Raw genomic sequence first — 11,142 nt, 5'->3', positions numbered from 1 at the left:
ATATACTGTACACATGAATAATGCTGCCATATATACTGTACACATGAATAATACTGCCATATATACTGTACACACAAATAATGCTGCCATATATACTGTACACACAAACAATGCTGCCATATATACTGTACAAACACATAATGCCATATATACTGTACACATGAATAATACCGCCATATATACTGTACACATGAATAATGCTGCCATATATACTGTACACATGAATAATGCCGCCATATATACTGTACACACAAATAATGCTGCCATATATACTGTACAAACACATAATGCCATATATACTGTACACATGAATAATACTGCCATATATACTGTACACACAAATAATGCTGCCATATATACTGTACAAACACATAATGCCATATATACTGTACACATGAATAACACTGCCATATATACTGTACACACAAATAATGCTGCCATATATACTGTACAAACACATAATGCCATATATACTGTACACATGAATAATACTGCCATATATACTGTACACACAAATAATGCTGCCATATATACTGTACAAACACATAGCCATATATACTGTACACATGAATAATACTGCCATATATACTGTACACACAAATAATGCTGCCATATATACTGTACACACAAACAATGCTGCCATATATACTGTACAAACACATAATGCCATATATACTGTACACATGAATAATACCGCCATATATACTGTACACATGAATAATGCTGCCATATATACTGTACACATGAATAATACTGCCATATATACTGTACACACAAATAATGCTGCCATATATACTGTACACACAAACAATGCTGCCATATATACTGTACAAACACATAATGCCATATATACTGTACACATGAATAATACCGCCATATATACTGTACACATGAATAATGCTGCCATATATACTGTACACATGAATAATACTGCCATATATACTGTACACACAAATAATGCTGCCATATATACTGTACACACAAACAATGCTGCCATATATACTGTACAAACACATAATGCCATATATACTGTACACATGAATAATACCGCCATATATACTGTACACATGAATAATGCTGCCATATATACTGTACACATGAATAATGCCGCCATATATACTGTACACACAAATAATGCTGCCATATATACTGTACAAACACATAATGCCATATATACTGTACACATGAATAATACTGCCATATATACTGTACACACAAATAATGCTGCCATATATACTGTACACACAAACAATGCTGCCATATATACTGTACAAACACATAATGCCATATATACTGTACACATGAATAATACCGCCATATATACTGTACACATGAATAATGCTGCCATATATACTGTACACATGAATAATGCCGCCATATATACTGTACACACAAATAATGCTGCCATATATACTGTACAAACACATAATGCCATATATACTGTACACATGAATAATACTGCCATATATACTGTACACACAAATAATGCTGCCATATATACTGTACACACAAACAATGCTGCCATATATACTGTACAAACACATAATGCCATATATACTGTACACATGAATAATACTGCCATATATACTGTACACACAAATAATGCTGCCATATATACTGTACAAACACATAATGCCATATATACTGTACACATGAATAATACTGCCATATATACTGTACACACAAATAATGCTGCCATATATACTGTACACACAAACAATGCTGCCATATATACTGTACAAACACATAATGCCATATATACTGTACACATGAATAATACCGCCATATATACTGTACACATGAATAATGCTGCCATATATACTGTACACATGAATAATGCCGCCATATATACTGTACACACAAATAATGCTGCCATATATACTGTACAAACACATAATGCCATATATACTGTACACATGAATAATACCGCCATATATACTGTACACATGAATAATGCTGCCATATATACTGTACACATGAATAATGCCGCCATATATACTGTACACACAAATAATGCTGCCATATATACTGTACAAACACATAATGCCATATATACTGGACACATGAATAATACTGCCATATATACTGTACACATGAATAATACTGCCATATATACTGTACACATGAATAATGCTGCCATATATACCGTACACACTAATAATGCTGTCATATATACTGTACACATGAATAATGCTGCCATATATACTGGACACATGAATAATACTGCCATATATACTGTACACACAAATAATGCTGCCATATATACTGTACAAACACAATGCCATATATACTGTACACATGAATAATACTGCCATATATACTGTACACACAAATAATGCTGCCATATATACTGTACACACAAACAATGCTGCCATATATACTGTACAAACACATAATGCCATATATACTGTACACATGAATAATACCGCCATATATACTGTACACATGAATAATGCTGCCATATATACCGTACACACTAATAATGCTGTCATATATACTGTACACATGAATAATGCTGCCATATATACTGGACACATGAATAATACTGCCATATATACTGTACACACAAACAATGCTGCCATATATACTGTACAAACACATAATGCCATATATACTGTACACATGAATAATACCGCCATATATACTGTACACATGAATAATGCTGCCATATACATACTGGACACATGAATAATGCTGCCATATATACTGTACACATGAATAATGCTGCCATATACATCCTGAATACTGCTGCCATATATACTGTACACACAAATAATGCTGCCATATATACTGTACACATGAATAATACCACCATATATACTGTACACATGAATAATGCTGCCATATACATACTGTACACATGAATAATGCCGCAATATATACTGGACACATGAATAATACCACCATATATACTGGACACATGAATAATGCCGCCATATATACTGGACACATGAATAATGCAGCTATATATACTGTGCACATGAAAACTGCTGCCATATATACTGGACACATGAATAATGCCGCCATATATACTGGACACATTAATAATGCCGCCATATATACTGGACACATGAAAAATGCCGTCATATATACTGGACACATGAATAATGCCACCATATATACTGGACACATGAATAATGCCGCCATATATACTGGACACATGAATAATACCGCCATATATACTGGACACATGAATAATACTGCCATATATACTGGACACATGAATAATGCTGCCATATATACTGGACACATGAATAATGCTGCCATATATACTATACACATGAATAATGCTGCCATATATACTGTACACATGAATAATACCACCATATATACTGTACACTTGAATAATGCTGCCATATATACTATACACATGAATAATGCTACCATATATACTATACACATAAATAATGCTGCTATATATACTATACACATGAATAATGCTGCTATATATACTGTGCACATGAAAAATGCTGCCATATATACTGGCCACATGAATAATGCTGCTATATATACTGTACACATGAAAAATGTTGCCATATATACTGTACACACTAATAATGCTGCCATATATACTGTACACATGAATAATGCTGCCATATATACTATACACATGAATAATACCGCCATATATACTGTACAAATGAATAATGCCGCCATATATACTGTACACATGAATAATGCCACCATATATACTGTACACACTAATAATGCTGCCATATATACTGGACACATGAATAATGCCGCCATATATACTGTACACATGAATAATGCTGCCATATATACTGTACACATGAATAATGCCGCCATATATACTGTACACATGAATAATGCCGCCATATATACTGTACACATGAATAATGCCGCCATATATACTGGACACATGAATAATACCGCCATATATACTGGACACATGAATAATACCGCCATATATACTGGACACATGAATAATGCCGCCATATATACTGGACACATGAATAATGCTGCCATATATACTATACACATGAATAATGCTGCCATATATACTATACACATAAATAATGCTGCTATATATACTATACACATGAATAATGCTGCTATATATACTGTGCACATGAAAAATACTGCCATATATACTGGACGCATGAATAATGCTGCTATATATACTGTGCACATGAAAAATGCTGCCATATATACTGTACACACTAATAATGCTTACATATATACTGTACACATGAATAATGCTGCCATATATACTGGACACATGAATAATGCCGCCATATATACTATACACATGAATAATACCACCATATATACTGTACACATGAATAATGGCGCCATATATACTGTACACATGAATAATGCTGCCATATATACTGTACACATGAATAATGCCACCATATATACTGTACACACTAATAATGCTGCCATATATACTGGACACATGAATAATGCCGCCATATATACTGGACACATGAATAATGCTGCCATATATACTATACACATGACTAAAGCCATATATACTGTACACATGAATAATGCTGCCATATATACTGTACACATGAATAATGCTGCCATATATACTGTACACATGAATAATACCACCACATATACTGTACACATGAATAATGCCGCCATATATACTGTACACATGAATAATACCACCATATATACTGTACACATGAATAATGCTGCCATATATACTGTACACATGAATAATGCTGCCATATATACTATACACATGAATAATGCTGCTGTAAAGGATCTGCCAGGCACAACTTCTGTGTATACGCCCATAGATAATCAGTCTGCACCTGAGTCTATGTCTCTGAGACTGACGCCATCTTCCACCACTCAGGATTGCAGGCTTAGGAGCGGGAGAGCCTATCGCAGCCTGGTCAGACGGAGCTAGCTCCCGCCCTCTGTCTATTTATACCTGCCTTTCCTGTTCCTCCTTTGCTTGTGATTCTTCTTGTGTGGTTTCCTGGCCCAGCTACACCTTCTGACTATTTGATCCTGCTCCATACTGACCCTGGCTTACTGACTACTCTCCTGCTCTGCGTTTGGTACCTCGTTCACTCCTGGTTTGACTCGGCTCGTTCACCACTCTGGTTGCTCACAGTGTTTCCGTGGGCAACTGCCCCTTTCCCTTAGCTTTGTATTCCCTTGTATGTTTGTCTCGTGCACTTACTGAGCGTAGGGACCGCCGCCCAGTTGTACCCCGTCGCCTAGGGCGGGTCGTTGCAAGTAGGCAGGGACAGAGTGGCGGGTAGATTAGGGCTCACTTGTTCGTTTCCCTACCCCCGTCGTTACATAATCACAAGCCCATACCTAGTCTACCCTGGTCCCTGACACCACTATGGACCCCCTTGAGACCCTGGCTCAGCAAATACAGGGTCTCTCCCTACAGGTCCAGGCCCTGGCTCAGAGGGTCAACCAGCCTGATGCTACCTTGGTAGTTCCCCTCACCTCACCTCCTGAACCCCACCTCAAGTTGCCCGACCGGTTCTCAGGGGACAGGAGGGCTTTTCTCTCTTTTCGGGAGAGTTGTAGGCTTTACTTTCGCTTAAAGCCTCATTCCTCAGGTTCTGAGAACCAGCGGGTGGGTATAATTATGTCCCGGCTCCAGGAAGGGCCCCAAGAGTGGGCCTTCTCCTTGGCTCCTGACGCCCCTGAACTTTCCTCCGTTGATCGTTTCTTTTCTGCTCTCGGACTCATTTATGACGAGACTGACAGGACTGCCTTTGCCGAGAGTCAGCTGGTGACCTTACATCAGGGTAAGAGACCTGTTGAGGAGTATTGTTCTGACTTTAGGAATGACCCTGCCTTAAGGTGCCAGTTTAGGTTGGGTCTGTCGAATGCCCTGAAAGACCTGCTAGTTAGCTATCCCTCTTTTGACTCCCTAGACCAGGTTATGGCTTTAGCGGTACGACTTGACCGTCGTCTCAGGGAACGACAACGTGAACGTTTATGTGTTTTCTCCTCCGACTCCTCCATGATGCCTCCCGAGGTTCCGTTGCTTCGTTCCTCCCCGGAAGACTCAGAGGTACCTATGCAACTCGGGGCCTCCGTGTCCCCCCAACTACGTAGAGATTTCCGGAGGAAGAATGGTCTCTGCTTCTACTGTGGGGATGACAAGCATCAAGTGAACAACTGTCCTAAGCGTAAGAATGCAGCCGGAGAACTTCCGCGCCTAAGTGATCATCGGGGAGGTCACTTGGGCGCACAGGTTTTTCCCGTAAATATGAAACGTAATAAGATCTTGCTTCCCTTTCAGGTCTCTTTTAGTGGTAGGTCTGCTACCGGCAGTGCCTTCGTGGATTCAGGGTCCTCTGTTAATATCATGTCTGTGGAATTTGCTATGTCTCTTGCTATGCCTTTGATTGATTTGCCTAAACCTGTCCCGGTAGTGGGTATCGACTCCACTCCTCTTGCTAATGGTTATTTTACACAGCATACCCCTGTTTTTGAACTCCTTGTTGGCTCCATGCATTTGGAGCAGTGCTCTGTACTGTTGATGCAGGGATTATCGTCCGATTTGGTTTTAGGCCTTCCCTGGTTGCAGTTGCATAATCCCACGTTTGACTGGAATACTGGGGAGCTGACCAAATGGGGTAATGAATGTTTGACGTCATGTTTTTCTGTTAATTCTATTTCTCCCCCTGAGGAGGTGAACACGCTACCTGAGTTTGTTCAGGACTTCGCTGATGTTTTCTCTAAGGAGGCCTCCGAAGTGTTACCTCCTCATAGAGAATACGATTGCGCTATCGATTTGGTGCCAGGAGCTAAGCTTCCTAAGGGTAGGATATTTAATCTTTCTTGTCCCGAACGTGAAGCCATGAGAGAGTATATCCAGGAATGCCTGGCCAAGGGTTACATTCGCCTCTCTACTTCTCCGGTAGGTGCTGGCTTCTTCTTCGTAGGGAAGAAGGATGGTGGTCTTAGGCCATGCATTGACTACCGTAACCTGAATAAGGTCACTGTAAGGAACCAGTATCCCCTTCCTTTGATTCCTGATCTCTTTAATCAGGTTCAGGGGGCCCAATGGTTCTCTAAGTTTAATCTACGGGGGGCGTATAACCTTATCCGCATCAAAGAGGGGGATGAGTGGAAGACTGCATTTAACACGCCCGAAGGTCATTTCGAATACCTCGTCATGCCCTTTGGGTTGTGTAATGCTCCGGCGGTCTTCCAGAATTTCATAAATTAGATTTTGAGAGATTACCTGGGAATATTTCTTGTAGTGTACCTTGATGACATACTGGTGTTTTCCAAGGACTGGTCCTCCCACATTGAGCATGTCAGGAAGATGCTCCAGGTCCTTCGGGAAAACAAACTGTTTGCAAAAACTGAAAAATGTGTGTTTGGGGTACAGGAGCTACCATTTCTGGGTCAAATCCTCACTCCTCATGAATTCCGCATGGAACCCGCCAAGGTTCAGGCTGTGGCGGAATGGGTCCAACCTGCCTCCCTGAAGGCGTTACAGTGTTTTTTGGAGTTCGCTAATTATTACAGGAGATTTATTGCTAACTTCTCGGTCATCGCTAAGCCTCTAACGGACCTCACTCGCAAAGGTGCTGATCTCCTCCACTGGCCTCCTGAGGCTGTCCAGGCTTTTGAGGTCCTTAAGAAGTGCTTTATCTCGGCCCCGCTGCTGGTTCAGCCCAATCAAATGGAGCCATTTATCGTGGAAGTTGACGCATCCGAGGTGGGAGTGGGGGCTGTCTTGTCCCAGGGTACCAAGTCCCTCACCCATCTCTGCCCCTGTGCCTACTTCTCCAGGAAGTTTTCGCCCACTGAGAGTAACTATGATATTGGCAACCGCGAACTCTTAGCCATTAAATGGGCATTTGAAGAGTGGCGCCACTTCCTGGAGGGGGCTAGGCACCAGGTAATGGTCCTTACAGACCACAAGAATCTGGTTTTCCTAGAATCTGCTCGGAGGCTAAACCCGAGACAAGCTCGATGGGCGCTATTTCTTACCAGATTCAACTTTTTGGTTACTTATAGGGCTGGTTCTAAAAATATTAAGGCCGATGCACTGTCGCGTAGCTTCATGGCCAGCCCTCCTTCGGAGGAAGATCCTGCTTGTATTTTGCCTCCCGGTATAATCATTTCTTCTATTGATTCTGATTTAGTCTCTGAAATTGCGGCTAATCAAGGTTCATCTCCCGGGAACCTTCCTGAGGACAAGCTGTTTGTTCCCCTGCAATACCGGCTAAGGGTACTTAGGGAAAATCATGACTCCGCACTATCTGGTCATCCAGGCATCCTGGATACCAAACACCTCATTGCCAGAAACTATTGGTGGCCTGGGTTGCCTAAAGACGTTAAGGCCTACGTCGCCGCTTGTGAGGTTTTTGCTAGGTCCAAGACTCCCAGGTCCCGACCAGCGGGCTTACTGCGTTCGTTGCCCATTCCCCAGAGACCTTGGACACATATCTCCATGGATTTTATCACCGATTTGCCTCCATCCCAAGGCAAGTCGGTGGTGTGGGTGGTAGTAGACCGCTTCAGTAAGATGTGCCACTTTGTGCCCCTCAAGAAACTACCAAACGCCAAGACGTTAGCTACCTTGTTTGTCAAACACATCCTGCGTCTCCATGGGGTCCCTGTCAATATTGTTTCGGACAGAGGGGTACAATTTGTTTCTTTGTTTTGGAGAGCCTTCTGTAAAAAGTTGGAGATTGATCTGTCCTTCTCCTCTGCCTTCCATCCTGAAACCAATGGCCAAACTGAGAGGACTAATCAATCTCTAGAACAATATTAAAGGTGTTTTATCTCTGACTGTCAATATGATTGGGTCTCATTCATTCCCCTCGCCGAATTTTCCCTTAATAACCGGGTCAGTAACTCGTCAGGGGTCTCCCCCTTTTTCTGTAATTTTGGGTTTAATCCACGGTTCTCCTCCGTTTCCCCTGGTAGTTCTAACAATCCCGAGGTAGAGGTCGTTCATCGGGAACTGTGCACAGTCTGGGCCCAGGTTCAGAAGAACCTAGAGGCGTCCCAGAGCGTGCAAAAAACTCAGGCTGATAGAAAACGTTCTGCTAACCCCTTGTTTATGGTCGGGGATCTGGTGTGGTTATCGTCTAGGAACTTGCGTCTTAAGGTCCCGTCCAAGAAGTTTGCTCCCCGGTTTATTGGGCCGTATAAGGTAATTGAAGTCCTCAATCCTGTCTCCTTTCGGCTGGAGTTACCCCCATCTTTTCGTATACACGACGTGTTTCATGCCTCCCTCCTTAAACGCTGCTCCCCGTCCTTGGCTCCCTCGAGGAAACCTCCTGTTCCCGTTCTCACCCCTGAGGGGGTGGAATTCGAGGTGGCCAAGATTGTGGACAGCAAGATGGTCCAAGGCTCCCTCCAGTACCTGGTCCATTGGAGAGGATACGGGCCTGAGGAGAGGACTTGGGTACCCGCCCGGGATGTTCACGCTGGGGTATTGGTCAGGAAGTTCCACCTTCGTTTCCCCAATAAACCAGGTCCACTTAGAAAGGGTCCGGTGGCCCCTCATAAAAGGGGGGGTACTGTAAAGGATCTGCCAGGCACAGCTTCGGGGTTAACTCCCATAGGTAATCAGTCTGCACCTGAATCTACGTCTCTGAGACTGACTCCATCTTCCATCACTCAGGATGGCAGGCTTAGGAGTGGGAGAGCCTATCGCAGCCTGGCCAGACGGAGCTAGCTCCCGCCCTCTGTCTATTTATACCTGCCTTTCCTGTTCCTCCTTTGCTTGTGATTCTTTTCGTGTGGTTTCCTGGCCCAGCTACAGCTCCTAACTATTTATCCTGCTCCATACTGACCCTGGCTTACTGACTACTCTTCTTCTCTGCGTTTGGTACCTCGTGCTCTCGTGGTTTGACTTGGCTCGTTCACCACTCTGGTTGCTCACGGTGTTTCCGTGGGCAACTGCCCCTTTCCCTTTGCTTTGTATTCCCTTGTATGTTTGTCTCGTGCACTTACTGAGCGTAGGGACCGCCGCCCAGTTGTACCCCGTCGCCTAGGGCGGGTCGTTGCAAGTAGGCAGGGACAGAGTGGCGGGTAGATTAGGGCTCACTTGCTCGTTTCCCTACCCCCGTCGTTACAGCCGCCATATATACTGTGCACATGAAAAATACCACCATATATACTGGACACATGAATAATGCCGCCATATATATTGTACACACTAATAATGCTGCCATATATATACTGGACACATGAATAATGCTGTCATGTATACTGTACACACTAATAATGCTGCCATATATATACTGGACACATGAATAATACTGCCATATATACTGTACACACAAATAATGCTGCCATATGTACTGTACAAACACATAATGCTGCCATATATACTGTACACATGAATAATACCACCATATATACTGTACACATGAATAATGCCGCAATATATACTGGACACATGAATAATGCCACCATATATACTGTACACATGAATAATGCCGCCATATATACTGGACACATGAATAATACCACGATATATACTGGACACATGAATAATACCACCATACATACTGGACACATGAATAATGCTGCAATATATACTGGACACATGAATATTGCCGCAATATATACTGTACACATGAATATTGCCGCAATATATACTGTACACATGAATAATGCCGCAATATATACTGTACACATGAATAATGCCGCCATATATACTGTACACATGAATAATGCCGCCATATATACTGTACACATGAATAATGCTGCCATATATACTGTACACATGAATAATGCTGCCATATATACTGTACACATGAATAATGCTGCCATATATACTGTACACATGAATAATACCACCATATATACTGTACACATGAATAATGCCGCAATATATACTGGACACATGAATAATGCCACCATATATACTGTACACATGAATAATGCCGCCATATATACTGGACACATGAATAATACCACAATATATACTGGACACATGAATAATACCACCATACATACTGGACACATGAATAATGCTGCAATATATACTGGACACATGAATATTGCCGCAATATATACTGTACACATGAATATTGCTGCAATATATACTGTACACATGAATAATGCCGCAATATATACTGTACACATGAATAATGACGCCATATATACTGTACACATGAATAATGCCGCCATATATACTGTACACATGAATAA

This window comes from Rhinoderma darwinii, chromosome 11, assembly GCF_050947455.1.
Source record: "Rhinoderma darwinii isolate aRhiDar2 chromosome 11, aRhiDar2.hap1, whole genome shotgun sequence".
Taxonomy (NCBI): Eukaryota; Metazoa; Chordata; class Amphibia; order Anura; family Rhinodermatidae; genus Rhinoderma; species Rhinoderma darwinii.
Note: the sequence above shows the minus strand (reverse complement) of the source record.